General features: G+C 38.7%; 1 long non-coding RNA gene across 3 annotated transcripts in view; it reads left to right on the top strand.

Moving 5' to 3' along the window:
• Positions 1-25,797, top strand: part of LOC145526860 (uncharacterized) — a 107,847-nt gene that overhangs the window by 67,445 nt on the left and 14,605 nt on the right. For 2 of the 3 annotated variants that reach the window (XR_014069246.1, XR_014069247.1), the window contains one exon: positions 9,920-10,016. This is a non-coding gene — a long non-coding RNA (uncharacterized LOC145526860). Of the gene's footprint in view, positions 1-3,882; positions 3,983-9,919; positions 12,049-25,797 lie in introns of those variants that run through there. The other variant, XR_014069245.1, reaches the window with a different exon arrangement.

Here is a 25,797-nt window from a genome sequence, read left to right as displayed (position 1 = left end):
TGGGATATAATTAGTTTAAACTATCAGCACTCAAATCAAATTAGAAAAACGATCCCCTAGCCTTTCATTATTTGCAAGGCATATTACTCTCTAGTTCACAAACTGGAAATGAATAAAAGCAGCCAGTTTAGAATGTGATGATATTCCATGTCAGTGGAAGAATTGGACCAACAAGAAGCCAGCATTGGAAACTGGATTTATGAATGGTGGATGGAGTTAGGACATGTATTCTGAGGAAAGTTGTGTTGCAGAGGCTTGTGTGGTAGAAATAGAAGATGACCATTTTTTATAACTCATTACAATTTACTAGTAAATTTGTACCATTCTGGCTCTCTGGCCAAAAATCATTCACATTTCTCCACATGCAAAACATTCTTAATTCCACTGCAGTGTCCAGAAGTGTCCCACCCCAACTGCAGTATCAGATTTGAGGGGCTTGTCTAATCAGACTCTTCTATTTGCAGAAAGAGCATATTCTTAGGTTAGTTTAAGATTGGCTTCTGTTTCCTTGATTCTCTGTTCTCTTCTGCTCTTGACTCTGACCTCTGGCCTCTTGGCTATGCCCACTGAGATACAATTAATATGCCATATTTACAGTTGGATGGCTTAACCACCCTACTTATAGAATTTTGGGGACTATGGACCTTTTTTTCATCTTGAATTATCTCTTTTAGTCCAAGCTGGTAAATGACACACAAAAATTTTGTGGATTTTTTTAGAAATCTGATTGAGCTCAACTCTATGGCCCAAAAGGCATGTCCACAGTTCCTTGTGTGACAGATATTTCTGTACCTTGAGCTGTAGACATGGCTTCTGTGGGACCACATTTTTAAGATTCCAAGAGTGTCTGGTCACCACCACCTTAAATCTTTCTGATGTCTGAAAGAAGTTTCTTAGAATCATATCCTTGTTTTAATTTCTACCTTTAGGTCATTTCTTACTTTCAGAAGATTGTATAACCTGGAGAGACCAGCAATATAAAAATAGTTTTATGTTTCAGCCCAGAAAGTCCCAGTTCCTTTATATTTCTTTTAAATTCTCTTTGTGGAAATTTCCTGGCAGTCCAGTTGATGGGACTCTGCACTTCCACTGAAGTTGGCACAGGTTGTATCCCTTGTTAGGGAACTAAGATCCTGCATGCATGCCATGTAGGGAGGCCAAAACAGAACAAAACAAAAATTAATAAAGAAATAAATACATAAATCCTCTTTGCATAGGGAAGAATTTCTTTCTTAGTTCATCATTTTAGTATCATAATTTTAAATGGTCATCTTAAAAATAAAAACCAATTGACATACTTAACATACTGCCCTGAAACTTTAACTAAATCCACAAATTCCTCGGTTGCATTTTGTGACTTCCAAGATATCACAGAAGACAGATTTTCCAAATCTCCTACCAAAAAATAGAAGTTTCCCTTGTTTGAGTCTCTGAGAGAAGTTTCTTTGGGTGTTTAACAGCTATATTTCAGCCTCCATTAAATGTCTCCTTTTTTTCTAGTCCTGTCTCTACCTGTTGCCTGGTCTGAGAACCAATGCCACGTACTTTAAGTTTTAGTTATGGGAGTTATAGGATACCAGTTTCTGTCTTAGTTATTATTGTGCCATTAAAAAACACTAAAACTTAGTAGCTTTAAACAACAAATTTATTATTTCTCATGATTCTGTATGATGATTGGGCAGTTCTGCTGGATTTTCTTAATCTCACTCATGTAACTTTACTATGCTGGTGGATCAGCTAAAGAGGCCAGAATATCTAGACTTTTTTCTATTTGTCATATTTTCAACGCATGCTTCTTCATGCCGTAATGGTCCCAAGATTTCAAGAGAACAAATGTAGAAGTATCAAGGCCATTATAAGCCTCAGCCTGAAACTCATATCACATCACTTCTGCTACAAGTAGTGGTCAAATAAGTTACAGATCAGTAGAAATTCAACGGATAAAAAATTGATTCCCATCCTCTATGGGAGGAGTGGTGACATCACTGTGCAGACAGGGATGTATGTAGAGTGGGAGGAACTGTAGCCATATTTTCCACCTACCACACACAGGTCATTGGTAGCTTCAAACAGAACCCAGATATACCAATTTCCAATACAAACAGTAAGATTTAAAGGTGCTTAGTAATGTGACTACTATGTAAGGAATCTTATTAAATGTTATTTCTTACCACTTTTTGCTTCCTCTGTATACTTCAAAAGGACTCATTTTACAGAGAATATGCTAATTCACTCTACATGTAAAATAATTTAAAAACCAGTGAGTTAACAATCTTCAATATTATGTAGATTTTTCACATTGCAAGTAAGTGAAAATATCTCAGTTGTGTCCGATTCTTTGTGACTCCATGGACTATATACAGTCCATGGAATTCTCCAGGCCAGAATACTGGAGTGGCTAGCCATTCCCTTCTCGAGGGAATCTTCCTAACCCAGGGATCAGACCCAGGTCTCCTGCATTGCAAGTGGTTTCTTTACCAGCTGAGCCACCAGGGTAGCCCCTTCACATTGAAAAGTGATGTGAATGATAGAAATTCAGCAATGATATTAAAGCAATTACAATGATAGGATACTTTTTAAATTTGTGAGATGACATTTGAAACTCTTTGAAATATTGTAAAAAACAACAGATTTTGTGCAAGATGAATATTCTAGGAACTATAAACCAGTTTTGAGTTGCAGTAGGCACATTTCTAAATTTAACTAATTAGAAATTAATAAAAGGAAACACTTTAGTTATAGTGCACACGGATAACTCTGACCAACAGATATGTCCTAAGAGCACTTAGACCCCTGGAATTTACGGGAATACTGGCTAGTCCTTCCCTGAAAGATTATGTTTCAAAATGACTTTGATGAAGAGAATGAAAGGGCAAGTTTGATTAAACAGACAATTAAAATTATTCTTAGGTACAAAGAATTTTGTTAATCTTTTTTAACATATATACCTCCAGATTACTCGGTATTGCTTCTCTCTGGCCTTGCTTAGGGAACAATGACTTTTCCCTCTCCTTGAATGTGGCCATCAGTTCAGTGTGTGCCATGCAATGGATGATGACTAAATGTGGTGTCAGGGGAATAAGATGGACAGGCAGGGACTAGATTGGGAAACAGATACTGTTGTGCAGGTACTAGAGCTGCATAGTTAGAAAGAATCCACAGAGCAGAATATATGCTCTCTAGAGGAGTAAGAACATGTGGTTTGGCCCTTGGTAGATGTCAGGAAGGCAAACCCAGAGGTCTACAGAGGAACAGTTTACCCCACTCAGGTTTCTCAACAGGGATGAGTGTGTAGCAATGCCAGCAGAAGGGAATATGGCGGGAGTCAGGTCAAAGAGCATGTAGCATGACCCCATATGTTAAGAGGACCTGGACATAATAATAAAGAAGAATAGAATATGTCAATATAGTGTCTATCAAGACAGTCTGGTTAAAAAATTGGCCTTAGTTTGCACAGAGCTGGATGTAAATCTCAGCCACTCAATTTATTAACTCTTCAACTTGGGCAGGTTGTTTATCTTCTGCTCCTTAGTTATTATATGTGAAAAATAATTGGGAGTAAAAAGAACTACCTTGACTATTTCTTGAGAGGATTACATGAAGAGTATATGTATAACACACATAATGAATGCCTGACACATCAATATTTCTACTCCTACTACTAATCACAACAGCCACAACAGAACAACAGTGAAGCTCAAGCTTGAGGAGAAAGATGGGAAAAGATTCCTCAAAATGTTGTCTAAGAAGGAAACTGTAGCCAAAAGTAAGAGTTAATTTCCTAGGGCTGGGACTCTGGGTCACAGTGGAAGGAAAATAAAAGTGAGTTACTGATAAATCATTTAAGTTACTGAATTTGGCTCCTATATTCCCTTGCCGAAGACTTTAGCAAGTTTTCAAGGAAGTCTGGAGGTGAGGAGTGGGAGGAAGAAATCAAGAGAAAGAAGCCAAGTGATGGAAGAAATCAAGGAGAGGGGCACTGGTAAGGCCCAGTCAAACCTCACACTCAGGAGAAAGCCTCCTGTTGGTCTGTCTTGTCTGTGAACTACAGCTCTCTTCACAGGCCTGCTGGTACATTTTTATAGCTGGCTCACTTATGTAGTGAAAGAGCAGATCCTTCTAATCCCCTTCCTCATCTCCATCCCTTAAGCTGAGGAGAAGATATTCTGGCTGGGAATATCAACAAGAATCTCTTATCTAGATAAACAACCTACCCACCTCTCTTCTATGTTCTTAACTCTCATTTGTGGGCAGAGATTTCCTTCTAAAAGCACGCCCAGGCCCAGGGACCTTGTCTGTCAATCGTTTCTAACTATACAAAATCTCTAGTAAGTACAAATGGATCAGAAGACAGTCGCTTCTAGGAAGAAATGGAGGGTTAGTTGTTATTATTGTTGTTGTTCCTATTGGCACCAAAAGCTGTTGAAAGGGAGAAGCCATGCCTTTCTTTGGTAGGTTGCCATTTTGGATTCATCACTATGTAGATTTTAACACCTCATATCTGAGATTGCAAGAGTGCAATTGCATAGCAGGTTTCTTGCTTCAAATTTGGAATATGTCTTGGAGCCTATCAGTGTTATGTATACTCAGTGATAATTGCATTATTTTCAGAGTGAATTATCCTTTTCATATGAAGTAAAAAGAAATTGTCCCCAAAGAAAAAAAGATTCTATAGCTACTCTTTGATATAACTCTCTATCAAGCACTAAAGATTGTCCCTAGAAGCATCCTGTCCTCCTGATTTTTACAACTGTAGATATATGTGCTCTGAAGCACTTCCTGGGCGTGTCATAAATGTTTCATTGTACAATTTATTCTCACGCAGCTCTCCCAAGTCCTATTAATTTCTCCATGCTTTGTCTTAGTATTTACATACTCTGTAATATTATCATGGTTCTTTGTTCTGGGCTTCCCTAGTGGCTCAGACAGTAAATAATCCTCCTGCAGTGCAAGAGACCTGGGTTCAATCCCTGAGTCAGGAGGATCCCCTTGAAAAGGAAATAGAAACACACTCCAGTATTCTTGCCTGGAGAATTTCATGGAGAAAGGAGCTTGGCAGGCTATAGTCCATGGTGTCGCAAAGAGGCAGACATGACTGAGCAACTAACACTTTTATTTCTTTCTTTGTTTATTATCTGTCTTGTAATTATGATCACCTTCCCACCACTGGTAGAATGTAAGCAATATTTTCCCCATGTTTCTTCCTGAGTCTAAACTTAATGTTATTGTTGAGTTTGGGAGTGATGATGATGATGATGATGAGGGCTTTCCTCATAGCTCAGTTGCTAAAAAATCCACCTGCAATGCACTAGACCCTGGTTCAGTTCCTGGTTGGGAAGATCCCCTGGAGAAGGGATAGGCTACCCACTCTAGTGTTCTGGCCTGTAGAATTCCATGGACTGTATAGTCCATGGGATCATAAAGAGATGGACATGACTGAGCGACTTTCACTTTCACTTTCATGATGATGATGATAAATGTGTCAGGCACTTTACTGTGAGCTTTACTCACAGATCTCATTTAATCCCTACAGCAAAAATTAAAAGTAGGTATTTCTACAGTCACTTTTTTTTTTTTTTTTGAGATTAAGGTCATGTATTTATTTATTTATTTGACTGTGCCTTGTAGTTGAGGCACATAGGATCGTCAGTCGTTTTGGGGGCATGCAAGATCTTTAGTTGCAACATGTGGGATCTAGTTCCCTGACCAGGGATTGAACTCTGGCCCCCTGTATTGAGAGTGCAGATTTCTTAGCCACTAGACCACCAAGGAAATCTCAAGATTGATTTTTATTATGTGCTGGATACAAACTGTTATTACCATAGCACTTAAGTTACAATAGAAGTCAACAGGGAAATGCTAATTTTTCTTTATTGAAGTATAATTGAATTACAATATTATATTAATTTCATGTATACAACACAGATCCAATATTTTAATAGACTATACTCCATTTCTTGAACACCACAGTGTTCGATGCATTGATGCTTTTGAACTGTGGTGTTGGAGAAGACTCTTGAAAGTCCCTTGGACTGCAGGGAGATCCAACCAGATCATCCTAAAGGAAATCAGTCCTGAATATTCATTGAAAGGACTGGTGCTGAAGCTGAAACTCTAATACTTTGGTCACCTGATGTGAAGAACTGACTCATTTGAAAAGACCCTGATGCTGGAAAAGATTGAAGGTGGGAGGAGAAGGGGATGACAGAGGATGAGATAGTTGGATGGCATCACCAGCTTGATGGACATAAGTTTGAGTAAACTCCAGGAGTTGGTGATGGGCAGGGAGGCCTGGCGTGCTGAAGTCCATGGGGTCACAAAGAGCTAGACACGACTGAGCGACTGAACTGAACTGAACTCCGTTTAAACATATTATGAAATTTTGGCTATATTTCCTGTGCTGTAGATATATCTTTGTAGTTTATTTATTGTGCTCATTGCAGCTTGTATCTATTAATCCACTATCCGTATCCTGTTCCTCCCCACTTCCCTCCCTCCACTGGTTTATCCTCAGTATCTATGAGTCTGTTTCTGTTTTGTTATATTCATTTTTAATTTTTTTTAGATTCCACATATGAGTGATAAGATACAGTGTCTAATATCTCAGTCTGACTTATTTCACTAAGGATAATACCCTCCGAGTCCATTCATGTTTTTGCAAATGACAAAATTTCATTTTTAGTAGCTGAGTAATATCTAATTTCATTTATATATATCATAGTTTTTTTATCCATTCATCTGTTGATGGACACTTAGATTTCTTTCATAGCTTAGCTATTGTAAATAATGCTGCTATGAACAGAAGGGGTTAATATTTTCAAGTTGCTGGGTTTTTTTTTCTCAGCTATATACCCAGGAATGAAATTGCTGAATCATATGGAAGTTCTCTTTTAGTTTTTTGAGGGATGTCCCTACTGTTTTCCATGGTCACTGCACCAGTTTATATTCCCAGTAACAATGTACTGGGGTTCCCTTTTCTCTACATTCTCATCATCATTTGTTATTTTTGGTCTTTTCATGACAGCCATCTGACAGCTGTGAGGTGATATCTTGTTGTGTTTTGATTTGTATTTCTCTGATGATTAGCAAAGTTGAGTTTTTTGTTTTTTTTGTTTTTCTTTCATATGTCTATCAGCCATCTGTATGTCTTCTTTGGAAAAATGTTTATTCAGGTCTTCTGTCCTGCATCCAAAATACATAAACAAGTCATATAACTAAATTCCAAAAAGACAAACAAGCTGATTTTAAAATGGGCAGGACACCTTAACTTCTTTACAAATGAAAAGAAGAAAAAAAAAAAAGAAACAAACGAACAAAAAACAACTATGGCTCAGAGTAGGTATGGTGTTGGCCAAAATGTTGGTTTGGGTTTTTCACAGCATCTTATGCAAAAAATCCAAAGAAACTTTTAGGCCACCTCAGTAGTTTGCTTTGTTCCTGAAGTATCACCAGTACCAAGAAATACACCTGGCACATAGTAGGTCCTCAGTCAACATGTGTCAAGAGAATTCATGAATAAGTTGGAAAATAAGAAATTGTCTTCAGGTCCTCATATTACAAAACGAAGGGGAAATTGAAAGGGGAAAGAGTTATGGGCAGTTGTCTTAAAAGCAGAAAGCTATATTATTTAAAAGACCCTTTGTTCAGGTGAGTCAGTACCTTGATACCTGGCTAAGCTGTTTGTTATTTGTTATGTGTGCTCTCACTGTGACCCTCAAATCTTCCTGGCAGGGAGAGGAAATGTGGAGAGTTTAGATGAGTGCAGAGGTAAAACTCAGACCAGAGAACCTACACACAGCAGACTCAAGAAATCACAGCTGAAAGGGAATTTTAGAAGGTGAATTCCCTGGAAATTTTAATTCCCTTCAAGGAATGCTCCAAGGAAGCTAGTGTAATTTCAGTCTTAATGAAGTGGAAGACATGAGCTAAAGTTAGTATTACACATACCTCACACAAAGAAGGTATTCTCTCTTCTCGAAAACCAAAGACAACAACAGAAAATTGACTATGTATTCAGCATAATTTAAAGTGAGAATATAGTTTTTAATTTAAAAATTAAAAATAGTAAAATGTAGAATAATGATCTAAAATATTATGTAAAAGACAACGGTAATTCAAAAAGGTGTGTTACTGGAGACAAGGCATTGGAAAATACATAGAGAAGAACTTATCCTGTTTGCATAATTATCCTCTTCCTCGGATAAAATATGGCTCTGTTTTTGAAAACCTTAGTCAAAGTAGAGATTGGGATAGAATTAAAACAAGATCAAAATGAGAGTAATAAATTGTCAAAACCAAGGGCATGGTGATGTCAGTGCTCTTCTGAGGGACACTTAGGGATGAATCAGCCATTCATCTTCCAGAATATGATGATCAAGATAGTTGAGATGGGTACTCCACTCTGGTCCCTGGTTTCCATTTAGATTTGTAATACTCCACATATCTTGCATATTTTAAGGGTTTTATCAATAATATCAATTTTAATGGTTACTTTTCTGCCTTATGAACCTGTAAAGCTCAAGTCAGAATTGTTACGTAGGTTTCTGCTGATCACACAGCTAGAAGGTGGAGGAACCAAATTTCAAATCCAATCCATCTGATTCTTTTACCTTATTTACTAACTTTAAATTACAAATGCAATTATTACCGTGATACATAATAATAATGGGGATAGCAAACTTTTTGTTTCTCTTTATGTGCTAGGTCTTGTTCTAAGTAGGTTGTGTATATTATTTAATCATCACAGTAATCTTAATTATGTTAGTTTGCTGTGTAAATTTTATATGCTATGTAATTACAGCTTTTTATTATTGTTGCTATCATGAATAATGAATAAATCCTTATGCATTATTTTCCTGATTCTATTTCCCTTTTTTTTTGAAAATTTTAATGTAAATAATGTTATAGAATGTTAAGGATGAATGAGATATTGTTGTTGTTCAGTTGCTAAGTCATGTCCGACTCTGTGTGACCCCAATGACTGCAGCACGCCAGGCTTCCTTGTCCTTTACCATCTCCCAGAGTTTGCTCAAACTCATGTCCATTGAGTCAATATTAGGAGTTATTTAATCTTATGATCTTCTTTTTAGAACTTAATTTGCTAAACCACTCTGGGCATTGTACTTGGACTGGGTTGTTTGTGATTCTGGACTTTACCTTACTCAAACTGTAAGGAAACTGTAACTTCACAAGAAATGTTGAGCAGACAATTACCATATATCATCAAAAATCTAAAATGTCTTAAGTTGAAATGAGACAGGCATCTTTTTGGTGCATATTTGCCTAGGACTAAATTTAACAGAACTCATACCTCTCAAAAGGCTCATCCTTGGTAACAGACACCCAGTTATAAAACTTAATGTTGGAGGAGGTCATTGAGAGGACACGACCACCAGTTGACCCAAGAGCTGGATCTTATCAGTCAGAGGCTATTAAATATCCCATCCACCAACCTGGAGTGATCTGCCTCTTTCTTCAGTCTCTCCACACCCTTCATTTTGGGGGCCATTTTCACCCAGGATGCTCCGGAGTTTGCAAGCCAACACTTGAAGATGGTTTTGTAATACCATGAAAAACATCTAAGTCTGGGTGGCAGAAAAACTAGACTATAAGACCACATGCTGCCAGTACCTTGCTCTGTAACTTTGTCTTTAATTAGCAGTTATTCATCCATGCCATACATCTTTATTGCATAGCTGCAAAGTGTCAGGTGCTATGTTACGTAGGAGTATAAATGAAAACCAAAAATTCAAAAAAGTCCTGACCTCAGGAAATCAGCCTAATAAAGCTGATTTGGGACATAAAGCACCTGTAGATAGTGTCTCTTGTGCTTGGCAGAGCTTGGTGAAATGCATTTTCTTCTCCTTGATTCCTTGGGATAGTAACTTCACTTTTCTTGTCATTTTCTTTGCTCATAAAGTGGAGGACAGGATGGCGAGAGTGGCATGATGGAGAGCATGAGTTCCAAGATTGCTTCTGGTTCCACACTGATTCATCAGTTTCAGGATGATAACCAGGTATGGATCCAACATGTAATGTGTGATGGATGTTTAACAATTAAAGAGGAAGAAGTTGCTCTTTCTGTTTAATTTTCACTTCACTGTGATAATTTAATGTCATGAATGATAAATCCAATCTATATGCAATCCAGTTTCCTAGTTTAATCTGTGAGAAATCTGGAGACTGAACCCACTTCCTCCTGCTGTCCTGTATCAGTGGTAAGTGCTGAGTTTCATTCTCTTGATAAACTATCTTGTTTAAAAAGCTTTTCATTTCTTGGTGATGAGTTTTTGTACATAAACTGAGAAGCTTTCCATACCACCTGCAACAGGAATGCTAATCTCCTTCCCTTGAATATAATCAGAATTGAAGTGTCCTCATCTGGAGCAAGACCATCCTATTATCTACCATTTTAAATAATTAGGTGGTAAGTGGTTGCTTTTTTTTTTTTATTATCTATATTGCCTGACAAATTTTGAAGGGCTGCTTATCTATCATTGCTCAGAGAAAATCATCCGTCTGCAAAGTTTGGGGGCAGATTTAAATTCTAGTGAAATAATTTTCTCCTTATAATGTAGGCATCCAACTTCTATAATGGAGAAAACCTTCTGAAATTTTGGTCAGAGTCCTGCTTTCATTAATATCTAGATCTGAAAGGATTTTCAAGTAACCTATTAGAAATGTTGATGCAATGATGCCATAAATGTTGATACATTGATGCCATAAATATTGATGCAATTATGCCATAACTTTATGATGCCATAAATGATACATAAATTATATGTATTATGTATTGTATACATATGTATTATGTATACATATGACAACAATACAACTGTATTATATATCTGGAATAGTAATAATAATAATAATAAAAGCATCTCGTACTGGAACATCTGAAGTTTTACAACAATCCTACAATTTATGGAAGAGTTAAACATTATTATTGCCATCCTCTGATTGAAAAAAATAGATATAAATTAAAGAGTGAGTATAGATGAGCTAACTTTTAAAGTTTACAGAAGTCTAATTGTAGCCTGAATAAAAGTCCACTTTTAACTCCTACTATGGTTTATAATTATTATTCAATAGTTGTCTGCCCAGATTGTAAGCTTCTCAAGATTAAAATCCCTCTATATGTCTTTGTATCCACGACAACTAATACACTGATTGACACATCGTTGTTGCTCAAATATACATTCGGTGAATATCTCATCATATTATATGGATAATCATGACTTCATTGAATTAAGCTGGATTTGACTTCAATGAATTGAGGCTTGTGGTTGCTGTTCAGTCACTAATCCGTGTCCGACTCTGTGACTCCATGGACAGCAGCACACCAGGCTTCCTTGTCCTTCATTGTCTCCTGGAGTATGCCCAAACTCATGGCCACTGAGTTAATGATGACTTCCAACCATCTCATCCTTTGCTGCCCCTTTCTCCTCTTGCCAGTTTGAGGCTTGTTATGCATCTAATTTTTTTGAAAATATATGAACATGAAAAATTGAGGAAACATTGCTGTCACATCCAGAACTTTGTTCCAACAGCTCTTTTGTTGATTCAAGGATGCATGCCTTTTCATTCATTTATTTCTCCTTCATTCAATTATTTATTAACTAATCTAATATTGCATCCATTGGGTGCCTGTTATTTACCATATACCTTATTAGACCTCAGATAAGATCATTTCTTTGTTAACATCCTAGGTTATTATTTTAGCTCCTACTTGAACTTGAAGTGATAAGTAAATATCAGAAATTCTCATGTCTTCTTATTTCTTGCTATAAAATAGAAATTATGATTCATGTACTTGTTCTTTGGGGTGAGAGATGACTAAGGAACAATTATTTTGAGATAAATGTTTTGATGACAGACAAGGGGAAAGCAGATAAAAGATAACCTCATTTCCAAGTGAAGGACATGATTTGTGGAGCTGAGAGATTCATATTCTCCCTGTGCCTTTGTCAAGGTCCTAAAACTCTTCCTCATTCCTCTTCTATCTTTTCCTTAAGGAACGTCGCTTACATTTTTTCTTCCCAGCAGGCAGTAACTCTTCTCTCATGGCCCCCCTCCACCTTCCTAACATGTACTTAATGGTCTCTCCTACTTCATCCTTTCCCTGCTCTACAAAATACAACAATACCCTAAGTATAGCCATGAGTCCTGTCCATATCCGTTCACAATAATTCAGTGTCCATCACTGTCTACACCAATTAGTCTGGCATTCAATACCTTCTACTTTCAGGCCATACTTACTTTAGGAAAATTATTTCCCATAAGTTTCTTGATATATCTATCTCAAGTCAACTGACCAGTTACCAGTCCAGATTGCACTTTTCCAAGGAGCTGCCTCTGTGCCCTTGTTCACGCTTTTCTTCTAAGCCTCTAGTAGCCTTTCCCTCTACCTCCCCAAATTCATAGTATACCTATTATTGAAGAGTCAGTTAATATTTCAACTACTTCATTGGATTATTGTTGATCTCTCAAACTAGAAGTATTTTTCTCTCCTGGAACTCTGAATTCCAAAGTACTTTATCTGCAACTGCCATAAAATAATATAGAATGTAAAAAAATTATAGTCAATTGTACAAGCTTTATTTTCATTTCTAAACTAAATTTTTCTTTACAGTGAGGTAAGAGTCTGATTCCTTATTATATTTGCAGTATACACTGCAGGGAGTGGGCAATATTCATTGAATGAATGAGGTATTTGTAGAGGAATGTTGCTACAGTCAGTGCATAACATAGTGCTACTTTTTATGAAATGATCAGATTACTGAAATCTTCAACTATCCAAATACAGCAAAAAATCTGAAACTAAGTGAGAAATTCCTCTGAACAGTAAGGAAAATAACTATGGCAAAGTTTACTTATGCGGTGCAGGCTCGCTGGAGCTTATTCGGTATTAGGCATTAACTTGGGTGACTGTATTAATGAGCTTAGTTATTTAGTTGCCATAGAAACTAACAGCAATAAGGAAGGATAAGCATAGCATGAGGGAGAGGGAATTATGTAAGCAAATAGTGTGATATATCATATGAGTTGTTGTGGGGTAAGTGCTCTGAGTAATAATTCAATTATTTTATCAAATATAGTTTACAGGGGATTTGTATTTTGCAAACATTTCCACCAAGAATTGTTCCCAAAGTAAAGTTCATTATCTGCAGGAGTCAGCTTCAGTAATCTGGACATGATGATTGTAAGAATTCCTTACAGCTGTAAAACATTTTGACATTGTTAAATGACTTTATGAGATCCATGGATGATAAATATTATTATTTCCAATTTGAAGAGTGACGGGATAGGCCCCCAAGCCATCACTTGGTCAAAAATTCATAAACTGGTAAACAGCACGGCCAAGACTCAATTTAGTATATTCTGCACCCCAAATTATTTCTATTTCATTATATTATAATGAGAAATATTCAATACTTTATCCCATATTGCTTTTGAAATAAAATGATATAATTCTCTTTTGGGTCCACATATCTACAAAGTGAGAGCTTGACTGGAATGCACCAAGTATGATCATTTCAAAGGCCACATATATTTTAGGGTTACAAGGAAATCAACTGCCATAATTCAGAGCTGTATTTTGAAAGCTATTGTCTTCAGTCCCTGAGTTACTAATTTCAGATGTCCATTCGGTACTCTGGACATTATCCAACTTCCATTGCATGCATCTCTTTCCCTGAGGGCTCTTTATAGGAAGCTGTTCTGCTCATTAACAGCTAGCTAGAAGTACTGGGGAAGTAGCACCCTCAACCAATTACTGATGCAAGTGAATGTATAAATATGCCAGCTCTCTTGACCTTCGAGTGATACGCAAGAGTTTCCCTGGGACTCCCTGCAGGATTAAGCTTCAGTCATCCAGTGTGCTGACTGGCTTAACTCAACTCATATTGATGGTCTTCCCACCTTGGACACTATTTTGTTTCCTATAAGTCATCCGTGTACCTTCCACATAGACCTTCTGCAATCAAATCCTTTCCTCAATCTCCTTTTGGAGGAACTCATGAAAACAAACATACCTAGAGGAATTACTATGCTTTAACTACATCACTTCATCTGTTCACTCACAGAATTTGGAATATAACAATAACTGATACTTTGACAGTTAGTAGAGGGCAGCTGTGTTTCCAAATGTTTTAATGTTTTTCCTTACTTACCACATAGGACCTAAAAGTGAAACTGAAAGTCGCTCAGTTGTGTCCAACTCTTTGCAACTCCATGGACTATACAGTCCATGTCCATGGAATTCTCCAGGCCAGAATACTGGAGTGTATAGCCGTTCCCTTCTCCAGGGGATCTTCCCAACCCAGGGATCAAACCCAGGTCTTCTGCACTGCAGGCAGATTCTTTACCAGCTGAGCCACCAGGGAAGCCCACATTGGGCCTATGAGATAGTAATTATTATTGTTCTCATTTTGCAAAATAGGACACTGGTGCTTGGAAACGATAAGGAAATTAGTAAAGGTCTCTGAGCTTGGCAGTGATGGAGCCAGTGGCTGAGCCTAGATTTTCTACTGCTAGAAAGAAAAGAAAGAAAGTGAAGTTGCTCAGTCGTGTACAACTCTTTGCGACCCCGTGGACTGTAGCCTACCAGGCTCCTCTGTCCATGGAATTTTCAAGTCTATGGAATTTTCCAGGCAAGAGTACTGGAGTGGGTTGCCATTTCCTTCTCCAGGGGATCTTTCCGACCCAGGGATAGAACTGGGGTCTCCCACATTGCAGGCAGACGCTTTACCAGGGAAGCTAATGCTACATCTAGTTATTAATCTTCTAGAAATTGAATTGATTCAGACACGTGTGGATAGATGCCTTGCAGGAGGAGTCTGAATAGAAGGAAGCAGCTCTTTGCCAGCAGGCAGTGCACAGAGAGATGAGTTTCTTCTTTGAGGGGCCCACCTGCAGCCACCTAAACTCTACTGCCTTGAATTCTTATCTTTTAGAGGTCCAAAAGGCAGCAACTACTTTTAGTGTCAGTTTGAATGTGTAAACATTTAACTGAATTGACGAAGCCTAGAAAAGCATGATTTCTCCCTGTTCCCTTCACTATAAGGGAATTGGTGACTAGAATAAATAATTTCTCTGAAAATAGCTCCATCCCATTTGTTCAAACAATTAAGCCCATCAATGAAGTTAATTTATGAGAGGAATGACACACATGTTGGCAAATTGTTCTGTTCCTCTTGGCAGCCTTCATATTTTCTCATCTCCTTTTTTTACCCTCCTTTCTGCCTCTATTTGCTATTTATGCTGTCACCTCTCAGTGTCTTTGGGGAGCTGATGTTTCCTACAGCAAATTTGTTTTTTTTTTCCATCTCTAAATTCATGCACAGATCTATTTTGTCTCCTTGCTTATAAGGACATATTTGCCCTCTCCTCTTCTACATTTTGATGATGGCCATTTGATTCCTTATCTTCTGGATTCCATCTGAAACAGCCATTTTTTATTAAGTACCCCTCATCCTTCTTGCATTCTGGTATTGATATGGCATAATCAGATAGAGTTCAATGAGTAAAATAGAAGCAAATAATTCCTGCACATACAAACAACAGAAAATAATAGTTACTTTAAAAGGCAACTGTGCTTTAAACTCTTTGACTAGATGGAAGAATTCCTTCTAGGAAGGCACTTGTCTTTTTTCTTAGGAAAAAAAAAAACTCTCTCTGGGTTTATCTGGTTATGAAAAAGCAAAGTCTTCCATCTGTTGTCCTATTCCCCATTGCTATGCTAAGATAAGTGGAAGCTAAGATAAGATAAATGGAAGCGGGAATTTTGAGTATGAGTCTGATTGCTGGTCAGGGGTGGACAGGAACTTTGGGCAGAGGGTCCTGTGACTTGGAGAAGATGGAGGAGAAATATTACAGTAAGAAAAAAAAAAAAGCCAAATCCAGGCAGAAATGAGGTGGGGCTGAAGGTATAGGGAAACCAGTAAGATGATCCTGGTTAGAAATTTTCCAGGGAGCTTTAAGAGAATAAAGTCTCATGTTCAATATTCAGTTTTGCCTTCTCTGTATTCTACCAAAATGCCTTTTGTAACCACTAAACATTAGTCAGAAACATACTACACACTGCCCTGTGTTAGCAGTGTTTGGAGGACTAAAACAAAAGAGTCAATGACCCATATGGGGAGCAAGGGATGAGAGAGAGAAGTATAATTACAGGATGCACGCCAATGTGTGAGTGAGTGAGTGATGAGTGATAGTTGCTCAGTCGTGTCCAACTCTTTGTGACCCCATGGAATGTAACCCATCAGGCTCCTCTATCCATGGAATTCTCCAGGCAAGAATACTGGAGTAGGTTGCCATTTCCTTCTCCAATGCCAATATGTGAGGTGATAGAAATTTAATGAGAATAGAAATTTGTGGCACACGGTAGGCAGAACTTATTTGAACTCCCTACCACAGATGCACACTCTGCACAGAGAATCAATTCTTCACTTCTAAGCAAAAACAAAGTTTTAAAAACATGAACCTCACTATGTCATTTCCTATGAAGGACCTTTTTGAAACTTTCAAAAAAAAAAAAGAAACTTCTTAAAATAATTTGCATGTCATTTTAAGATCCTATTTGTCTCTTTATCCTCATCTTGCAGCAAGCTTTTTCTCCATATTTGTTATAGTAATAAATACAAAGCATTGGTTCATTCCTTCCAACTTGCCATGATCCCCTTCACCACAGGACCATTGCACATGATGCTCCACCTTCCTGATGCATGTTTCTCCTTTGAAAACTTGATCCTTACTTGTCTTTTAGCAGCAACTTCAGTGTTGCAACTAAAGTATCCCTTCTTCAGGAATCTGTCCTTGGTCTCTCTGACCACGCCTCTCTCAAAGCCCTGTGTGCCCCTTCTTCACTATACCTGCCACAGTTGTAACCTCACAATGGTTTGTGGGATTGATTGATTAATTAATGCCTATCTCCCCCACTAGTTGCAAAGTTCCACTCAACAGGCATATCTGACTTTGATGCGAGTTTTATCCCTAGGGTCTTATCTACTACATATCACCTCATAGGCCCTCAGTAAACATTTTCTGGAAGAAGCAAGATGGGAGAAGGGAGAAGGGAAGGAAGAAAGAAAGAGGGTAAACATTAATCAGGGGACTTAAAAGTCTTCTCTGCCTGGTGATACTTAAAAAGTGTTTGGAAGATTTTGATTCCCTTCTGGTTCTTAGAACTGCCTGAGGGTCCTGTTTCAGAGAAAATGAAAACATTTACCAAAATTGACAGTTAAGGAAATTTCTTATCTATTTAGTTAAGCTTTATCCTGGGATAATGATCATGATGATGATGATGGTGATGGTGGTGAGGTGGTGGTGAAGGTGTATAAAATTTATTTTGATTACACTTCTCAAACTCTTTGATGTGTATGTATATATGTACATGCATCTGCATGCATATATAAAAAGAGTACTTCCTCTCCAACTACAGTCACTTAGCAACAAGTTGAAGACCATGTGAATAAAAAAAATTCTTTCTTGGTTTGTTTGACTGACAATCACTTCTGCTCAGGAAAGAGAACAATTTGGCAAGAGCAAGGAACACATGTGAACAGTGATCTAATGACCTCATCGTCTTTCCCAAATTTTATTTTTTTGAAACAAACTCTTCTTCTTGGGCTCTAGCTGATTGTTAGGGTATTTTATTCCAAGGCACTAACTATGGAGTTGGAGTCCTGAATTAAGACTGGCTAGAACACAGGTAGACCTAGAGATTATCATACTGAATGAAGTTAGCCAGACAGAGAAAGCCAAACAGCATATCACTTAAATGTGGAATCTTAATAAAATGATACAAATGAACTTATATACAAAAGAAATAGACTTATAGACATGGAAAACAACCTTATGGCTATCAAAGGGGAAATTGGAGGGAGGGATAAATTAATGAGTTTGGGACTAACAGATACACACTTCTATATATAAAATAGATAACCAACAATGGCCTACTGTATAGCACAAGAAACTATATTCAATATTTTGTTAATAGACTATAATGGAAAAGAATCTGAAAAGAATATATGTATATATGTACAAATATAACTGAATCACTATGCTATACACCTGAAACTAACACGACATTGTAAATCAACTATACTTCAATTTAAAAAATAAAAAAAGTTCTTTCATGTTGTAGTGTGAAAAAAAAAGAAAAAAAAAACTGGCTAGAAATCCTAATCTGACTTCATTACTAAGTAGCTGTGTGGCCTTGGGCAAGTATTAAACCTGTTTGAGCCTCAGTTATCCCACAATTAAAACGAATATACTAAGCCCACGTCAGGGGTTTGTGGTGTGCTCTAAATGAAATAACATACAGAAAGCCAGCTACAAAGTAGATGGTTCAATGTTCCTTTCTTGTCTCCTGTCTGAATCCTGCTTTCTGACCTTGTTTCCATCTTTCCCAGCTTCTGGCAGTAGTGAGTTGGCTCATCAATTATTATTTCACAGAGCAGGTTCATTGCCTTTTTGTACCGTGAAAAATAGGAAAAGATAAATAACATTAGTAATCTTTAATTGAACCTCCTGAGAGGGATCGGATGCCAGGACTGAATTTTAGGAGCACATTCAAATCCAAGGAGCTGAAGCTGGATATTAAATTCTTATGAATGCAGAGAAAGGAGAACTCTCTGACCCAGGACATCTTTAGATTCATGGTCAAATGCATCATCCTGAGAGCAACTGCATCATTTAGGTTCCGGTTTTACTCATTTTAAAATAGGAACAAACAGTCCCCCCAGCAGTACCTTCTCCCCCTCTTTTCTGGAAGCTGCCAGAGGGGAGCTTACCAATGCCATTCAGAATTCTCAAAGAGATTGTACTTCTCTTCTTTTCCAATTTTTGTTCTCCTTCTAGGATTCCTACCACAGGAGTTCTCTTCTTTTCTATTTGCAGTGAGCTGTCCAACCTGTAAGAAATAGACAGATGTCACTTTGCCGTGATTTCATCCCTACTTCTCTTTCTCTCATTCAGAAGCACTATGATTCCCCAAATTGAATTTGGAATGAGACACCATTCACTGACCATGGGGACAGTAAATATATGCATAAATGGAATCCAACCTCTTTTCTCAAGCAATTTGTCTTCACTCTAGCCTGAAATTGTCTTTTAAAGCTGGAGAACAGTCTTAATTTAGACTCCAACTCAATAGCTAGTGCTTGGGGGATTAAATATCTTAATGATTCACCAGAGGAGAAGTATGTTTGTAAAAATGGGACTGGGAAAGGAGATGAGGTTATTATATCTTTGTCTAGTAGTGGTCAGGAGAGGAGCGACTGAGATCTGAACTGGAGTACATGGGCAAATTCTAGGTGGGTCAAAATGGAATCTCTGCAAAGTACTATCATATTAAATTCTCTGCACCAAGAACCTCTAAGTTTATGACTATTATTTCCCCTGTTCATTTTACAGATGAGCTCTGAATGGAGTTCAAGGTGATTAAGTAATGTGTCGGGGGTCTTACAGTTGTTAAGTGATAGAGACACAATTTGTAGAAGAACCGTCTGACTTAGACAATGCTAAAGTTCAAGCTTCTAGCCAAACACTCCACTCCACTGTGCTCTTTAAATTAGTGGAGACATACATAAAATGATAGCTAAGAATGCCAGAGATGTGGGATGAGTGTGAAAAAGCAGAACAACCCATAGACACCGAGGGCATGTCTCTGAGGAGGTTCTACTCAGCGTGGCAACCTAAGGCGCCAGGCACTGGAAACTGGTCTCAAGAGCCCTAGGATAACTGAAGTCTGTCTCCTGTTTTAATTTGCCATGCCGATGAAGGTTGATGAGGTTGTATATCAGATAAAAACTTCTGATCCCGCTCATACTTTTATCCCAGTGTCAAAAGTGTCCCATTCACTTTTTCCCAGTGAAATCCGGAAGATGCCAGGATTTTTCTTACAGTTCTTTTGTCATCAGGGAATGTTTTAACATGACATATTTGGCATTACATGAAAAGTCTTCAAGTATTTCTGCCTCTAAGTTTAAAGTGTTATTTATTCATTCATGCATCCATTCATTCATCCAACATCTTTTTATTGAATACCTTCTCTATTCAGGCACTATATATTGTGCTCATCACTTGGTCTTCTTATTCTGGACACCATCTACTTTATAGTAAATATCAGAATAACTTTAACTCAAGCATCCTTCTGAAGTTGGCCACAACAGCTGCCTCCACATTTGTGGAAAAGTAGATATGGTAACTCAAAGGCAAACCAGTTATTTAAGCTTCTTAGTGCCCATAGCTATACAAGAGAGGTAGGTAGAAACGAGCAGCTTACACTAGATAGGTTATCAGATGTTTTCAAGTTCTCAGGCCCTTTAATCTAGCAACTTTGTTCTTAGTTATACTCAGCAAAGAATCTTCTGAGTTCACTCAGGTCTGAAGGCATTGGGGGTTTCATTTACAACATCAAGAATTTGGATGCATTTTCTCGCATCTCTAAAGTTCTGTGATTTTAACAAACCTCAGCTCCACTTAGCTCCAGGGCACCTCCTTGGGGGAGAGAAGAGATGCGGCATCTCTGAAATATTCACTGATTCTGAGGAGGTCCTGCTTGTCTCATTGGAGCTTGAGGAGAAGACTGCTTTATAGTCTGAGCCAAGCATATGTCATGACCCTCTTTTCCCTCATGGGAGGCAGTGTTGAGTAAAAGGAGTTGGGAGCAGGAGTTCCAGCCTCAGATAGCCTGGGGTTGTATCATGATTACTTGCTGGAGTGCCCTGAGACAAGTCATTTCACCTCGGTTTCTTCATCATAAAACTGAGCTGATAGTAATTTACAGGATGTAATGATAACTAGAAGCAACAATATCATAGATCACTTAGAACAGAGCCTGGATCCTAGGGAGCGGTCAATAGCTAATAGTTATTATTTTGTTGAGTAAAAGCAGTTAGTCAAATATTGTATCCAAGTTTGGGAGCCTGTGAACCTTAGAAAGTACAGTGAGGGCCTGGCTGGGGAAACTGGGTCAGGTTAGAGGGATGTGGGAGGGCAAGAGGCTGGTCTGGAAGGCCTTTGACTGTGGCTTCTAGTTCAAGTCAGTGAGCCTATTTCCAGAATAGATATATATGTCTTTTAAAAAAAATCTTGACTTTTGAGGGAGGGCACATATCATAGATGAACTTTTTAGAGTATTTTGTTTTTATGTATTTATTTGGGTGATGTGAATCTTAGTTGCAGCACACATTTGTGGAAAAGTAGATACTGTAATTCAAAGACAGTTGTGGCATGAGAACTCTTAGTTGCAGCATATGGGATCTAGTTCCCCAACCAGGGATCGAACCCAGGCCCCCTGCATCGGGAGCACAGTCTCAGCCACTGGACCACCGGGGAAGTCTGATATATGTGACTTTTGGTCTTTCTTTCTGTGTTTATTTAACAAATAATGACTTTCTCTTTGCCTTTTACCCTTCCTCCATTTCTCTTCTTCTGTCTTTTCATTCCTCCTTCCCATCTTCCTTTTTATTTATTTATTTTTTTCTTTCTTCCATTCTTTGCTCCCTTTGGTAAAATTCTCACCTCGGAATATGAGCCTGGGCACGCTGGAGGCTGGGGATACGTGGAGAGAAAAGCTAAACAAGGAGAAACATCAACTTTGGCTTTCTTTCCCTTTGACTTCAAGTCATTCTTCTCTCCTGACTGGGGAAAACCCAAATAAGCCTGTGACTTGTTGATCAAGAATGGAAGAAACAAATCATGCTGGCAGGAGCCATGCTGTGCTGCATCCAAATGTATCTGGGCCTTGTGATGGGCAGACTGGAAGGGGAATGCTGTCTACCCCCTTGGAAGCTGCAGAGAAGTCCCAGGGGTTGGAACTGAGAAGGTGGAGAACCTCCATGCAGTCGGGCCCCAGTCCTGAAGGCAGTCATGACATCCGGTCTCCTTCTCTTCTTTGGGGGTGTTAGGTTGAGATGGGGAAGGGAATTGTAGTTCCTCCAGAGGAGGAACTAGGGAGGCTTCCAGAGAGAGCTCAGAGGCTCACCTGCCAAAAGGTGCACTGGGATTTATAAGCTTCATCTCTGCCTGTTGCTGTTTATAGTGAAAAACCGAAAATGTAGCTTTGCCAACTCATCTCAAGCCTTTCTGTGAATCAATACCCGGGTTCAGCCTGTCATTAAAAGAAGCACTGCCATTATGGATTGGGAACAGCTATTTGATGGGATGGCTGTGCCTGATGACAAGGACAGAGATAAGGAGAAAGCCATGACTGAACATATTAGGCAGCATGCTTATCATATTTCTCTTTTCCTGTTTCATCCTCCTTTATGTCATCACTTTGATTTTCAAAGTAACCATGGATTTAAAGAGCTTAGAGTAATAAGAGGACACACATACACATATGAGCACACACACCACACACACACACACACAATCTAACATAACTAACCCTCGTAAAAAACAGACTCTTCACCAGTCAACATATGTTAGAAGGGACTTTAGGTGTCCCCCATAATTTCTTATGGGAACCAGAGGATCCTGGGTACAGTGGAGGCTGGGAATATATGGAGAGAAAAGCTAGGCAAAGGCAGGCATTGAATTTGGCCTTCTTTCCTTTTGACTTCAAGTCATGCTTCTCTCTTGTCAAATCAAGCAATTTTCTACAGTAATCTAGGTGGAAGGTCATTCTTCTCTTTCTTAAGCATTTCTATTAACAGTAATCTCAGTACTTCTTAAGACAACCCATTCTATTGCTGGTAGCTCAAGGAGCATTCAACCACACCTCTGGGCTCCTGCTTTTCAGTAACCCACAAGTGTTAACAGTGAGGGGAAAGGTCAACCCTTTATCATTTACATACAATTCTAGCTCAGCTTAGATCTTGGGTACTCAAATCCAGCAGCAAACCTTCCTTCAACTTTCTTACTCTTCTTTAGTGCTGCCAAATCACCACCATTGACCCTGAACAGACTAAGGGGCTGGTCCAAGACAAATAGCTGCATCTTAATATTGCTGCTGCCTTACTTATTACTGCTCTTCTCCTGAGGACTACAGTTCTTTCTGTGCCAATTAGAGGGATTTTTTTTTCCCCTATAACCATTCTTGACCCCACAAGCAATACTTTTCTTTCTTCTCCTTTAGAACTCTCTGTAGAAACTTATACTATGTTCCCAAGGAGAGGTCTAGAGGTCTTCTGGTGAAGGTAACATCTTAGGCTGGATGATAAGTTTCTTTGACCTATACCAAAATTATATATCAAGACAAGGCACATTGTCCTTATTCTCCCCACCTTGGGTAGCCTACTTTGCCTTCCCAATGCTTCCTGACTTGCTTATAAAGCAGTTGAGCAAATATTCATTTCCTCTTCTTTAGCCAAAGGTCTTTTAATTAAAATTATTCAAGATATTCATCTATTGTTGTCTATTTCAAATGGTCTTACTCTGTACTTATGGTTTGAAGAAATAAAAATCTTAACTGTAAGTGTTAGCCCATCAGAGCAATTTGTCCAGATTCCCCGATTCTGATCTTGATATCTTCCTGACTCTTCAACTTTCTAATTCTCTTGGTTAGAAGATCATTTGGTGTTTTTCTCTAACACTGTCCTCAGGTAAGAGCCTGAGATTCATCTAACTTTATATTGGAGAAGAATGGAAGACAAGCTCTCTTTCCTTGGCTCTGTCTTTGGGAATCCTGATACCCTCTTGCCCTTTGCCTAGGAAAGAAGAAATCTAATCTGCAACCCAGAGTTCCCTTCCTTGTTTATCTATTATGGATAAAAACACAGGTTAGACCCAATGTACACTTAATATAAAGACAAACCCATCACCTGGTAACATCTGTTAGTCTTAGGTCTGCTTCATGGAACAGCAGACATACCATTCCTTAAGTATTAATTTGGCAAAGGACAAGAGTCAAGACAAATTCATCCAAACCTAAGGTGACTCATGTTTGCCATAATGAAGTGTTAAGTAGCATTTCATTATACACTATAGTCCTCCAGTGGAATTTAAAGACAATGTGAAAGAGTATTAGCTGGTTTGGCATTGGATAAAGGTATACTTCCACTGCCTTGTTTGTCAATGGATACATCTTGGGCAGACACATTTACCACTGACTGGGTCTGGGCAATGGGCTGTAAGTATAAATGATGCATATCTGTTCTGGACCGAAATATCCAAAAGCTTGTGAGTATATTGTCTGAGTTCTGAGTGAGTCCCTGCTGGAGCACAGCTTCTCCAGTCACTCAACTTGCAAAGGAGTTTATAGGTACACAAAGAGAAATCTTTGTTGCATTATGCCACTGAAATTTCAAGCCTAACTTTTTCTCTCAACACAGCCTAGCTCACCATGACTGGTATAACACCTTTGTCCCAGTGCTTAATAAAAATGGCCACTTGACTTATGTTATTGTAGTTGAATTCCTTGGGGCTCCATGAGACCCTGAAAAGCCCTCTTTGAAAAAGAAAAGAACAAGAGGATACTATATGGGTAGCTGTGTTTGGGGCCTTAGATAGAACTGTTAGTAATCAGGGTCCTGAATGCAGATGTCTCCTTTTCTGGCAGTGGTCTTATCAGATACTCTGGTTCATTTCTGGGCTCCTGGGATGAAATACAAGCTCAGAAGAGAAACTTCATATTGTTAATTCCTCGGCATAGTGAACAGATGCCTTTGAAAGAAATTGGAATGCCTGAGATGGGATCTGGAATAGAACATTTGACAGATCTGTATTCTCTGTGGAACCTTTGTGGATACAGCCAGGCTTCGGGTCTCCAGCCCTGGTTTTTTTGCCTATCAGAAACTGCTCTTGCATAAGAGCTACTTCAGTAGCTACTGAACCTACTGAATTTTCTACTCAGAGCTATTGAGATAATCTGATATGCGTCTTCCCCCTTCTCTCCTCTCATCAGGAAGATTTATCAGGCAGTCTTTCTGGAGCTGCCATTAACAAGCCTTGGATTGCCTCTCTTGGGAGGGAAAGAAAACCAACATTTATTCAATACACAAAATGTGTTTTGCATGTTCTCTTATTCCTAACAGGAAGTATAGCAAGAGCCAGATATTGAAATTGAGTAGAACCCTGCAGGGTCTTCCCAGGATCAAGCCCCACTCCTGTGTCCACACCTCTAGCTTATAGAAAAGCTTTAGCCTCCTCGGCCCTCCCTGAATTCCAAAAAGCAAATTTATTCAGAGAAGTGAAAAATTTCCCAGGTGGTGCTGGTGGTAAAGAACCCACCTGCCAGTGCAGGAGACATAAGGGACACAAGTTTGGTCCTGGGTTGGGAAGATCCCCTGGAGGAGGGCATGGCAACCCATTCTTGCCTGGAGAATCCCATGGACAGAGGAACCTGGTGGGCTACAGTCCATAGGGTTGCAAAGAGTTGGTCACGACTGAAGTGACTGAGCATGCATGCACGTGAAAAAATTCAGAAATGAAGGGAAACAGTCAAGGACAAAATAATGATAGTTTAGCTGTGAAACAAAATCAAGGACCTTTGGTTCCTCTTCACAGGTTCTATATGATGTCCTGAGCCATCTCCTTGAGTTATTTCCCAGATGCTAAAACCCCTACCACCTGAAAGAAGTTAACTGTATGCTGACCACCAGCACGTAGACCCCAGACTGGTTGAAACCAGAAGATTGATGATTGAGATTCTTGAAACTTCACCCTATTACCTCACATCAACCAAACAGAAAACAGTATATGAGTGAACAACACATTCTGTGACCTCCCTGTCCCCACACTGTCTTACTGTCTTTAAAACACTTCCTTGAAAGCCATCAGGGAGTTCATGTCTTCGGAGCATTAAGTGCCCATACTCCTTGCTTGGTGCCTTGCAATAAATGCTATGCT

This window comes from Giraffa tippelskirchi, chromosome 11 (assembly GCF_054371585.1).
Source record: "Giraffa tippelskirchi isolate mGirTip1 chromosome 11, T2T-mGirTip1v1.2.pri, whole genome shotgun sequence".
Classification (NCBI taxonomy): Eukaryota; Metazoa; Chordata; class Mammalia; order Artiodactyla; family Giraffidae; genus Giraffa; species Giraffa tippelskirchi.
Note: the sequence above shows the minus strand (reverse complement) of the source record. Positions and strands in the feature narration are given on the sequence as shown.